Source organism: Dipteris shenzhenensis, chromosome 21 (genome assembly GCF_047967505.1).
Source record: "Dipteris shenzhenensis isolate YYH24624 ecotype China chromosome 21, Dip_SZ_1.0, whole genome shotgun sequence".
In the NCBI taxonomy this organism is placed as follows: domain Eukaryota; kingdom Viridiplantae; phylum Streptophyta; class Polypodiopsida; order Gleicheniales; family Dipteridaceae; genus Dipteris; species Dipteris shenzhenensis.
In genome coordinates, this window is record NC_141616.1 from 377,530 (window position 1) to 389,855 (window position 12,326).

Genomic DNA, 12,326 nt, shown 5'->3' on the forward strand with positions numbered 1-12,326 from the left:
ACCTGGGGCCCTGAAAGAGTGAGCCAAGCCATTGATCCCTAGGTCATATAGAAGGGGAGGCGAACAAAAGTGCTGAAAAGTCTTGCAATCCCCTTCCATATGATTCTCGCCTGTCTGCAATCGCAAAGGGAGTGCTGTATTGTCTCCGAAGCAGAAAGGCAACGAGGGCAAGTAGGGTCAGCCCCAAACCTGGATCTCCAATGATTCACTGCTATCCCACCATGAATAGAAAGCCAAAAGAAGAGAGTAATTTTTCTATTCCGGTGGGATTTCCAGAGCCTCTGCCAAATTTTTTTTTGCAAGTCTGCAGAAATCTAATAATTCTCCCAATGAGGAGCTCTGGTGGGCTTCCAACCCCTACAATTGAGCTGGAATTTCCTGGCATTATTGACCGTGTAATGAAAGAAGGGGATGCCCTTCTCTCGGCGCCCTTCATCTATCCACTCCCATTCCCCAGGGTCCCACTGCAAAAACTTAATTGGGACACCTCCATAGAGCCACAGCCTCCATGAGCCCAGGGCAATGAGTATCCAAGTACCACTGTGAGAGAGAGCCATGCTCCATGAATCCCACTATCTTGACTGGCTGAAATGGTACCTCTAACAATATATCGTCTATGGACTTGGACAGCCTGCCCCCCGAAGAAACATCAAAGACTAAGGCATCCTCATGTATGTTACGTAAAGCAATCACCTGCAAAGGAATGCCCGATCTGGAAAATGCCCCCATCTAGGTGGAACAAGTAATAGGCATGCCATCTGTGTCCACCCAATCCAAGGGCAAGGCTGCATCAATTTGTTGAACTCTTCCTGCACTCCCTCTGAGATTATGAACCACTTGGGCCTGTCGGTCTGCAAGAAGCCTCCTGAAGGCTTTCCATGCTCCCACAGTAGATGCAGGGCCCCTCGCCCATCTGGGCCACTGCATGTAAAGAGAAGCACCAAGTGGTCTGCCATGGTCATCCAAAATACTGTCGTTCCACATGATAGGCTGCCTTTCAATCTCTTCACGGGTGGACGGGGGAATCCTACGAAGAGTACTCTTGAAGCTGGCCCATGCTTTCAGGATAGCAACCATAAGAGGGGAAGAAGGAGATCTGAGGTGGGCTATGGTGAAAACCCATCTAGTACTGTGTATCCAATCATCTCCTGAAGTGGGTGTGCGAGACTGTATGCATCTGATAAAAAAGTCCTTCCAAGGCTCTTGCCCTGGCATAAGTCCTCTCACAACGACCTTGCAGAGTAAAGCTCTGCACTGTAGATCCCGGTCAATGATATTCAAACCCCCTTCTCTTGTAGGAAGAATCAAGGTCTCCCAGGCCACCTTGGCTGTAACATTAGTTGTGCCATCTAGACCACTCCATAAAAAGTTTCGTATGGGCCTCCTGAGATGAGTGATACAATCCCTAGAGTGGCACCAACAAGAGCATACAAACCATGTTGTGGCTAGAAGAACCTAGTTAACCACCACCACTCTGGATGCCAAGTCAAGTTTGTTTGAGCTCCAGAAAAAGAGCTTTCTTCTTATGCTCTCCAACACCGGAGCGAACTGTTGTGAAGGAGAGATGCCCACCCCAACCTGGCAGCCCAAATATCTGATGGAGAGACCCCTCTGTACCCAAGTGAAGCCAATATCATTACCCCAATTTGGGGTGTCATCATCGCAAATCCAAAAACCATTGGATCTATGCCAATTAATGTGTGCACCTGCAGCCGTGCAAAATAAATCCAAGGCTGTCCGGAAGGAAGTGAGTGTCCTCGGGGAGGCATCCAAAAAAACAGCCGTGTCATGTGCCCATTCACTCTCCAGGAGCTCTTCTTCCCAGCGGAGAGGAAGCCTCAGCCCATAAATATCAGCTTGAGATCTAAGGTAGATACTCATAGCTTCCACCACAAACAGAAAAAGAAATGGGGGAAGAGGACATCCCTGGCGGACTGATCTACCGATCTGAAATCTGTCCCCTCTTACCCCCCCAATAAGCTCCTGGCTATGGGCTGATCTGTAGAGAGAGGATACTCCTCTAATCCATGCATCTGAAAAACCAAAGCGAGATAGATTACCCTCTAAAAAATCCCAGTCTACTCTGTCGTAAGCTTTCTCAAAGTCCAAGAGTAGAATGGCCAATCTCTGGCGGCTCTGCATGGCCCATTCTGAGGCCTCCCAAAATGAGAAAATATCATCGAAAATACTTCTACCATGCACAAACCCTGTCTGTGTGTCATGAATCAAATCTGGAAGAAAAACCTATAGCCACATACTGATGGCTTTCGCCAGAATCTTGTAAAAAGTGCCCAATAGAGTGATGGGTCTCCATTGTGATACTAGATTCCTATTACCCGCCTTTGGGATGAGATGAATGAGACACCATCAGTAAGTGAGTCAGGCATCTCACGAGAGTCCCACATGCCCTGCAGGGCTTAGGTAATGTGATCACCAATCTACGCCCAAAAAGTAATTAAAAAAGAAGGGGTAAGTCCATCCAAACCTGGGCACCAGCCCTTGTGAAGGGCAAGTAATGCAGTCTTGAATTCTGCCTTGATGAAAGGTGCATCAAGAGAAACATACATCTCATCCTTCACCAATACAGGGATACACTGCCAAATAACCTCTCTGGCATCATCTATGGCCTGTGTGCGCGGATCTGTAGTAAAAAGGGATGCAAAAAAATCTGAAGCTACACACATGATGGCATCAGGATCTGACTGTAACACCCTGTCTGAGTCAACAAGCTGCGAGACACTATCTCTACTATGTCTGGGCCCATGAGTAGAGAAAAAGTGTTTGTTGACCCTGCCACCCATTTGAATCCAAAAGGATTCCCGTGCATGAAACGCATACTCTGCTCTTTGATCCAACAATATCTGTATATGAGCCCTTGCAATAGCAAGGCGCTCCTGAATCCAAGCATCTGTGGGCCTCTTCTGCTCTTCCCTCTGAAGGGATGCTAACTGCTGGTGTATACCAATCTCACGTCTGAGAATCTCACATCTCCTCGAATCAGCGACTGTATGATAATAGTCACTAATTCCAGATAAGTCTACAGCTACGTGAGATGGGCGGACAACTCCACCCTGTATGTGAGAAACCCAAATCTGTAAAATATCCTCCGTGAGGCTCTCCTCTGCATAAAAAGCATCTGGAATCCTGACACAGGCAGAGCATCCTCTTCGATGAGGCTCAAGAATCTGCAACACCAGTAGAAAATGATCTGAGGTGGTAACCCCAATAGAAATGCATACAGATCCTCCTCTGTCAAGTGCCCAATCGTCTACATAAAATCTATCAATACGTGCATGGATGGGCATGTGTACTCTCCTGTTTGACCAAGAGTACAGGAGTGACTGTGGCATAACATGAAAGGCATCATCAAACCAAGTGTTCCTGCCACTGTATTGAAAGAGAGAGGCATCGCAGGCTGCCCTCTCCAAAGAATGAATTCCACCCTGTCTGCCTCCCTTTTTGTCTGATGGCAATTCAACCATGTTGAAAGAGTCTCATGATTTGAAGGTCAACTTGGGCAAAACTAAGGTTATGATCTTCAATACATCTCGAGCCGTCATGCACCAGGAGCAGTTCACATTTGATGGGTCACCTGTTGAGGTAGGTTCATCATACACTTATCTTGGCGTCGTCTTTTCCCGACCCACCTTCACTATGAGACCTGCAATGTAGGCACGCTTGAGCAGAGGATATGCTTCATTGGCTAGACTAGAGAGGCAGTGCTTCCACTCTCACTTTTAGGATCCGCGGACCAAAGGGGTGCTTTTTTTTTTTGGGCAAAAAAGAGACTTCTATTAAGTAAGAAAGAAACTCGCTAGAGCAAGCTCTATGCGGGAATACAACATGCTAAGCATGTAATAAAAAACACCTCAGAGGAATGAGGTAGAAAGAAACCAAGGCTGAGGCTGAAAATGCCAAGTCAACCCTGTAGAAGTCTCAGCAAAGAAGGGAGAGTCTCTCCAATCTCTGAGAAAAGTAACTCTCCAGGAGGAGGCTACTCTAGATGATCCCTGCATGGTTGCCCAAATGGCCATGAGAATGTGTACCGTATCTATCCAAGTACTGGCCAAGATCTGAGAAGGGTGAACCTGAGAACCCTCCAAAACCTCAGTGCATCTAGCTCTCCAAATGTGCCATGCTGCAATGCTAGCTAAGACCTCCCATGGAGAGTCGATCGAGGAATGAGCAGCCCTGAAGAGAGTGGCCGGAACATCCTCTAGAGAGCACGACTCCACAAGGTGTCGTCGGATGTGAAGAGCCAAAGAGGAGTCAAGTCTCTCAAAGAAGACCTGGGGCCCTGAAAGAGTAAGCCAAGCCACTGATCCCCAGGTCATAGAAAGGAAGGTGAACAAAAGTGCTGAAAAGTCTTGCTATCCCCTTCCATGTGATTCTCGCCTGTCTGCAATCCCAAAGGCAGTGTTGTATTGTCTCCAAAGCAGAAAGGCAACGAGGGCAAGAAGGGTCAGCTCCGAACCTGGATCTCCATTGGTTTCCTGCTATCCCACCATGAATAGAAAGCCCAAAGAAGAGAGTGATTTTTCTATTCCGGTGGGATTTCCAGAGCCTCTGCCAAAAAAATTTCTGTAAGTCAGCCGAAATCAGAAAGTTTTCCCGATGATGAGCTCTGGTAGGCCTCCAACCCCTACTGCTGAGCTGGAATTTTTTGGCATTACTAAGCGTGTAGCGAAAGAAGGGAATGCCCTTCTCTCGGTGCCCTTCATCTATCCATTCCCATTCCCCAGGGTCCAAATGCAAAAACTTAGTTGGGACACCTCCATAGAGCCACAGCCTCCATGAGCCAAGGGCGATGAGGAGCGGGTCAGGATCCAAGTACCACTATGAAAGAGAGCCCATCTCCATGAAGCCCACTATCCTGACTGGCTGAAACGGTACCTCCAACAAGATATCGTCTATGGATCTGGATAGCCTGCCCCTCGAAGAAACATCAAAGACTAGGCATCCTCATGTGTGTCATGAAAACCAATCACCTGTAAAGGAACTCCCAGTCTGGAAAATGCCCCCATCCAGGTGGAGCAAGTAATAGGCATGTCATCTGCGTCCACCCAATCCAAGGGCAAGGCTGCATCAATCTGCTGGACTCTCCCTGCACTCCCTTTGAGATTAAGAACCATCTGGGCCTATCAGTCTGCAGGAAGCTTCCTGAAGGCTTTCCATGCTCCCACAATAGATGCAGGACCCCTCTCCACTGCATGTAAGGAGAAGCTCCAAGCGGTTTGCCATGCTCATCCAAAATCCTGTCATTCCACATGATAGGTTGCCTTTCAATCTCTTCATGGGTGGATGGGGGAATCCTGCGAAGAGTACTCCTGAAGCTGGCCCATGCTTTCAGGATAGCAACCATAGGAGGGGAAGAGGGAGATCTGAGGTGGGCTGTTGTGAAAACCCATCTGGTGAACCCAAGTGAAACAAAAATCAAACCCGTAATCTGGAGTGCTCTCACAACAAATCCAAAAGCCAATTTTGAGGTTCTGAGCTGCTGCTCCTCCCCGCTCCCTTGCTGCACCCTCTCCCTCAGCCCGTCCCTCCCTCTCTCCTCTCCCAAATCTGTAAAATATCCTCTGTGAGGCTCTCCTCTGCATAAAAAGCATCCGGAATCCTGAGACTGGCAAAGCGTTCTCTCCGATGAGGCTCAAGAATCTGCAACACCAATGGAAAATGATCTGAGGTGGTAACCCTAGTAGAAATGCATACAGATGCTTTTCTGTCAAGTGCCCAATCGTCTACATAAAATCTATCAATACGTGCATGGATGGGCATGTGTATTCTCCTATTCGACCAAGAGTACAGGAGTGACTGTTGCATAACATGAAAGGCATCATCCAACCAAGTGTCCCTGCCACTGTACTAAAAGAGAAAGGCATCCCAGGCTGCCCTCTCCAAAGAATGAATTCCACCCTGTCTGCCTCCCTTTTTGTCTGAAGGCAACTCAACCATGTTGAAGTCGCCACCAATGATGCAAGAATCTGCAATGGGGGCCCAAGAGAGTAACTCCTTCCAAAAGGAGATCCGCTCCCCTCTGTTGTTGGGAGCATAAAGATTGAGAAGACCAATCTTACACACTCCAATCAAAATAGTGATCCATTGAGCTCTAGAGGGGGAGATAATACCATGACTAGCAACCAAGGGGAGAATAGAAGGAGAGACTGAAATGCAAGTACCTCCCCTTGTGCCCATAGTAGGCGACCAAAAAGTATGTCCTAAAAGCAGTTTGCCAGACTTAGAGCAATCACTGGCATCCAACTTGTGTTCCTGGATAAAAAGGATATCAATAGCACCTCCAGTGACACCTGGAGGAAGCTGATTCCGGATCAGCTGCCTATGGCAACGGTGTGGAACTCCGCCTAGGGCCTGTATGTTCCAGCTAACTATCCTTATCGACAGGAGGATGCTGGATGGAAAGGCTTACCCGACCTAGTAGAGGAGACCAGCTTCCCCTAGGCCGAAACACTCCCGCTGAGGGCAGGAAACTCAACAGGTGAAAGGATCCCCACACCTGCTGAAGGGGAGGCCCTATCAAAAGGAATCCCAATGACCGGGACCCCTAAGGTGGAGGGCACAAACTCCTCATCATCCATGAAAGTAGCAAGTCTGGCTGAGGAGTGCGAAGAAGACCTGCACTCGTGGAAGATGGAGGAGGACCTGCCAAGCCTCTATCAGCAGAAGTGGAGCCGGGGGCTGAGAAGGCCTCTGGCGGGTTGAAGAGGAATCTGGAGTCCTCATCTGTGCCTGCACTTTCTCGGTTGTCCTGAGTGTGGCAGGAACAGTCTGCGGGGAAGAAGTACCTTTAACCCCCTCGTGGTCAGAAACCAAGGTGACTGGGGCTGGTGCATCTGAAGGCCCCTCTTGGTGTTGAGCTGTAGTGTCTGGGGCTGCAGCAACATCCACCTCTAGAGTCTGGAAGGTGTTTGTCTGAACAGGATCAAAGGTCTCCTCCTGAGGTAAGGGAGCCGCTCTGATAGCTCTCCACCGTGGTACTAGGTGTGCCGTGAAGGGAGCCCCTAGTGGTCCTATGGTACGCGAAGCAGGGTGCCCGGCTGCTCTTGGTGGTCCTGGATTGCGTGGTACAGGGTGCTAGGGAGGTGCAGTCGGGGTAGTACGTGAAGGAGCCGCACCAAAAGACCTCTTGGGTCTTTTTCTCTTCCTTGGGCAGTCTCTAGCAAAGTGCCCAAGGGTCCTACAAATCCTGCACTGGTCATGTCTACCTTAAATCTTGACTCTCTGTCGAAAGAGAGAGCCGTCTGAACACTGAAGCATGATTGGGTCATCTGAGATGTTAGGGTCAGAGACAATGACCCTTACACGAGGCACCCCATCTGCATTGATTGCCTCTGCTGAGGAAGAAGGCATGCTAGGAAGGGGGGGGATCTCAGTGACCACTCTCAATGTGGCTCCGATAGTGGCAAGCAGTCGATGGTAGACCTGAGGAAGACCAGGAAATCTAATGAACAGTGATGTGACCTGCATGTCCTCCTCAACCGGATCAAAGCCCAAGGTGTAGGGTAAAAGAAAGATCCTCCTTGAACCCAAAGCCAGGGGATTAGCTTTGAGAACAAGGATTGTGGACTCGTGGGAGTCGAAAACCACTTGGAAGAATCCACGTCCCAGAAGTCGAATATCCCTGAGGTGTGGGGCGAGATCTCCTGGTAATGCTGCCAACATCCAATTTCTAGCCTGTGATCTGCAAGGGTGTGACCCAAAGATGCGGGCGAAAAGTGATATGGAGCCCTCTAATTCCACATCTTTCTTGAGCTGCTTGAACTCGTCTTCTGAAAAAATGACTGTTCTCGCAGCCGGTGGAAGTGGACAGAGATTGGCTGAATGGGGATCCATTCGCCAATCGATGTGAAAAGGCCGATTCCAACACTGAGAAAAGCTCCATCTGTGAAACTACTCCCCAGAACACCTTGGAACACGGGGACAAGAAGAAGGAGAAAGAGAGGGTAGGAGAGAGGGGAAGGAAAGGAGAAAGAAAGAAAGAAAGAAAGAAAGTTTATTAAAGTCTTCGGAAGACCGATGGGTCTATGAGACTGTGAAAATCCTGATACAACGAGCTCTGGTAATGGAGCTACTAAACGAGCGTCCATACCAATGTAAAATGCAAAATGCAAAAAATGTAAAAATGCAAAAAATGTAAACTTTTTGGTTACGTGTACCATGGCTAGTACTTCCCTCTCCATGGATGTATAATTCATTTCAGCATATTAAGTTGACGGCTCACAAAGTAGATTAGGTAATCTAAATTATGTCTCCTGGTGGAGCCAATATGCACCCTATTGCAAATTTTGAAGCACCTATATGGACGTGGTGCTCTTAGAACTAGTGCGGTAGCCAAGGCAAGCTTGAGGGTGTCAAAAGCTACTTGGCATTCCTCTGTCCAAAAAAAAGCCAATAGTACCTTGTACAATAGGCGGGAAATGTCTGCATAAAAGAGGATGAACCTTTGGTAGTAGCTTGTGTGCTCTTGTGAAACATTGCACACCCTTAGAGTTCATAGGAGGTGGGAGCTCCAAGATGAGCTTGATCTTTTTATAGTATGCGGAGATCCCATTCTTGGACACGATGTGCCCAAGCATTATTCCATGCTTTACCCAGAATTGACACTTGAAGGATATGTGGCACAGGCGACACCTCTTTAGGACCAATTTGAGGTATTTAAGATGATTATCCCATTTATAGTTCACGCATAAGTCGTCAAGGAAGACTTCTACAAAATCTCTTATATACTCTTTAAAGGTTGTGATCATCAGTCTTGCAGGAGCATTAATCAAGGCATCCTCCTCTGGTTGGGTGAGGTCATTGACGATGTGGCTCTTCACCTTCTGGTACGAGGTTCGCTTCTTTTACCTTAGAGGTGCTATCATAGCCTTGATGGCCACCTTCTTCCTTTTCTTCCTAGAAGAGGATCTTTTGGTCTTGGATCGTGCAAGCCTTGTAGAGGGGAGGGGCTTGGCATAAATCATCCTTACCATCGTAGTCCTCCTCCATTGTTATCTCAGGTAGGGATTTGGTTTGGGCTTATGGTTCCTTAGCTTTGGATTTAGTCTGTGTTCATAGTGTCTACAGGGGTAGTCACTCGCCTCAGACGGGTTGCATCGACACAAAGAAGCCAATGAAGGTCCAATTTTACCTGCACGTCCCCCTTCTTGACGTTACTAGGCTTAAGCATATTAAACATCTTGAGTGAGACAACCCCTTCTTTCTCCTCTAGTTTGGGGGTAGTTATTTGGAAGCCTATTCTTTATGAGACATCTATTGTGGCCAGCACATGCATCCAATTGTTGGAGAGCTCGAGCTCCGAGAGTGGCACATACGAATGTTCATTCCCATCCTCACCCTTGTTCTTGGCATTACATGCCTGAAATAGCTTTATGGATGCTGATATTTTTGTTGTGTTGGATTCGGCTTGTTGGATTCGGCTGTGAAAAAGTATCCCGACATAGGGTGGGCTTTCCATGTGTAGAGGTCAACCCTCATGACATCCTTTCTTAGGTAGATATTATTTGAGCACCAGTCATGGACCAAACCTGCGAGGCGTAAGAAATGTCCCCCCTAAGATGGGTTCTTACCCTATTGGTCTTGAAATTCCATCACGACAAACCACACCAGATAGGTATAACTAAGAACTTTAATCTTAATTTCCTTGAGTCCTCCTTTTGTCCTAGCCGTGCCTCCATCAGCTAGTTTTACCACTAATGACATACTCTCCATGTTGGGTCTGCCCCATTTTTCCCAACACTAGTTGGTGATGATGCTTACTCCAGCCCCATCTAAGATAGCGTGAGCTTATGCACTTGAGATTGTGAGTATGGCATTGGTGCCATGATGTTTAAAATACTACCCTAGCTTATTGATAGGTACCTTTGGAAGCTCTTGAGCCTCTTTTGGAGACTCTACTATTTTTGGGCCTAGGGGTGCATGTCTTATGATATGCCCATTCACTCAATTTGATAGGTCTCTCCAAAGGGTTAGATTACCTTGCAGTAGTGCCACGACGGGCATCTTTGCTTTTGTAGATAGGAGTGAGGCTAAGACATCTATGTCTCAAGGGCTATGTGGTGGCAGATCCTTTAGCAATAGACTCGGACTCTTCAAAGTCATAGAAGGTCATATCCTCCCCATTCCTTAGCTGTTGCAAGATGGGTCTTCCTTGACATGAATTGTATTAGGGTAGGGCTTTTCGTAGAAGGGTTTGTTATAACTTCTTCCTCTACCCTCTCTGGTACCTGCAGGATGTTTGCGGTTCGGGAAGCTACTTGATAACTAGGATGCTCCCTTGCTGGTCTTGAGCCTATGCTCAAATTTTTATTGGCACTCAAGTCCCAAGTTATCTAATAGGCATTGTTTCCCCCCCCCAAAAAAGAGACTTCTATTAAGTAAGAAAGAAACCCGCTAGAGCAAGCTCTGTGCAGAAATACACCATGCTAAGCATGTAATAAAAAACACCTCAGAGGAATGAGGTAGAAAGAAACCAAGGCTGAGGTTGAAAATGCCATCTCAACCCTATAGAAGTCTCAGCAAAGAAGGGAGAGTCTCCCCAATCTCTGAGAAAAGTAACTCTTCTGGAGGAGGCTGCCCGAGATGATCCCTGCATGGTCGCCCAAATGGCCATCAGAGTGTGTATCGTATCTGTCCAAGTACTGGCCAAGATCTGAGAAGGGTGAACCTGAGAACCCTCCAAAGCCTCAGTGCATCTGGCTCTCCAGATGTGTCATGCTGCAATGCATTGTTTTTCAATCTAGGGGTCGGGATATTTGGGACGTTCCCTAGATGTAGCCCCATTGGCCTGGGTTAGGGTCGCAACCCACTCCTCTCCATCGGTTTGTGGTGGAATTGACTTCCCACCTCGTGAGGAGGCCTTTCTTTGAAGATGATGACGTGGCTAAAGTAGCCATCTCTTCATCTGATCTATCTTGGATGATCACTTCATCTTGGCCCGTGCCTATCCTCGTTGCATTCTTAGTGCTTACGTGTGCAGCTTGGCTCCGCTCCAAAGGCTATGATATTTTAGCCAAGGAGACAAACAATTTTTCAATTATAGGTTATAGTGGGAAATGATTATGTTCATTGCCTTATTGATTTTTTAGGTAGGATACAACCTAGGACACCTTGTCATATGATATTTTGCACTTCATGAATGAAGTATGAAAATGCAGGATGATCCCCAACATCAAATAATGATGGATGACATAAAAATAGGAATAATGCTGCCAAATTGGTTTTTGTTGACTTGTTTTCATGATTAGTATGACTGCTGGTTTCATTGGCATCCTTTCATTCCAGGACGTACAGGTTTTGTCTAGTAGGATTGATGTTATTGGATATATTAGAAGCATATTTATGTATATTTATGTTGAGTAGGATACACATTTTGCTGATTTTTGCTATATGGGATACATCATAGAACAGTCTTTCATATGACATTGTCCTTCTAGACAGCCCTATTGCTCTCAAAGCCACATATCCCCTATACAGATACATCTACCGGTTTACATAATGGGAGGAAAATCCTAAGACACATGCATGACGAGACAAACCAAAAAGTGCCATCTAGCATCAATTAAAGTCACAATGATCTTGTGTGGAATTTTAAGTTTGTTGAAGCCACTATTATAGATCCAAATCAATAAATGACTATAGTACTATGCAATAACATGGTTTGTATTGGTCGATGTCATCACAAACACTGTTTTTCACAAAGTATTATGCACACCGTCAAAAAACACGCTCTAAGGTCAGTGGGAAAGAAACGGCGGACGGCCCGTGCCAGGGGTCGTGTTTGGCTAAGCTGCGCATAAAGGGGATTGTGGTATCAGAACTGAGACATTAAGGGAGGTTGGGACTCGGCAACGGGTCCGGCGTAAGGTGCTCACGATTGGAGACTAAGTCCGGAACTAGGCCAGAACTACCGGGCCCTTGTGTTATTCAAACACGCTCATACCGTAATGCTTTGTATGCACGTCAATCCCAACTACACTAAGGAATGTGCAATGTATCATGCCCATCGAATATGCTTCGATGGTTGAAGTCACAAAAACCCCGTTTTCAACCAAGTTTTATGCACAACCAGCAAAAAACACGCCTTGAGGTATGTTATTCAAACGTGCTCATACCCGATGGGAATGATACTTTGCACGTGCTTCAGTCCCACCTAGGTTGTGGTGTGTACAAAGTATCTTGCCCATCGGATATGATTTGGATGGTTGAAGTCGCCACAAACCTCGTTTTTCACTAAGTAATATGCACAACCGTTAAATAATATTTTAGTATCTGAGGCGTGTTATTTGAACACGCACATACCCAAGTGG

At 46.9% G+C, this 12,326-nt stretch overlaps 1 protein-coding gene across 1 annotated transcript in view; it reads left to right on the top strand.

The window, feature by feature from the left end:
* ALN (allantoinase) overlaps positions 1-12,326 on the top strand; it is a 282,875-nt gene that overhangs the window by 249,401 nt on the left and 21,148 nt on the right. The window lies entirely within an intron of this gene.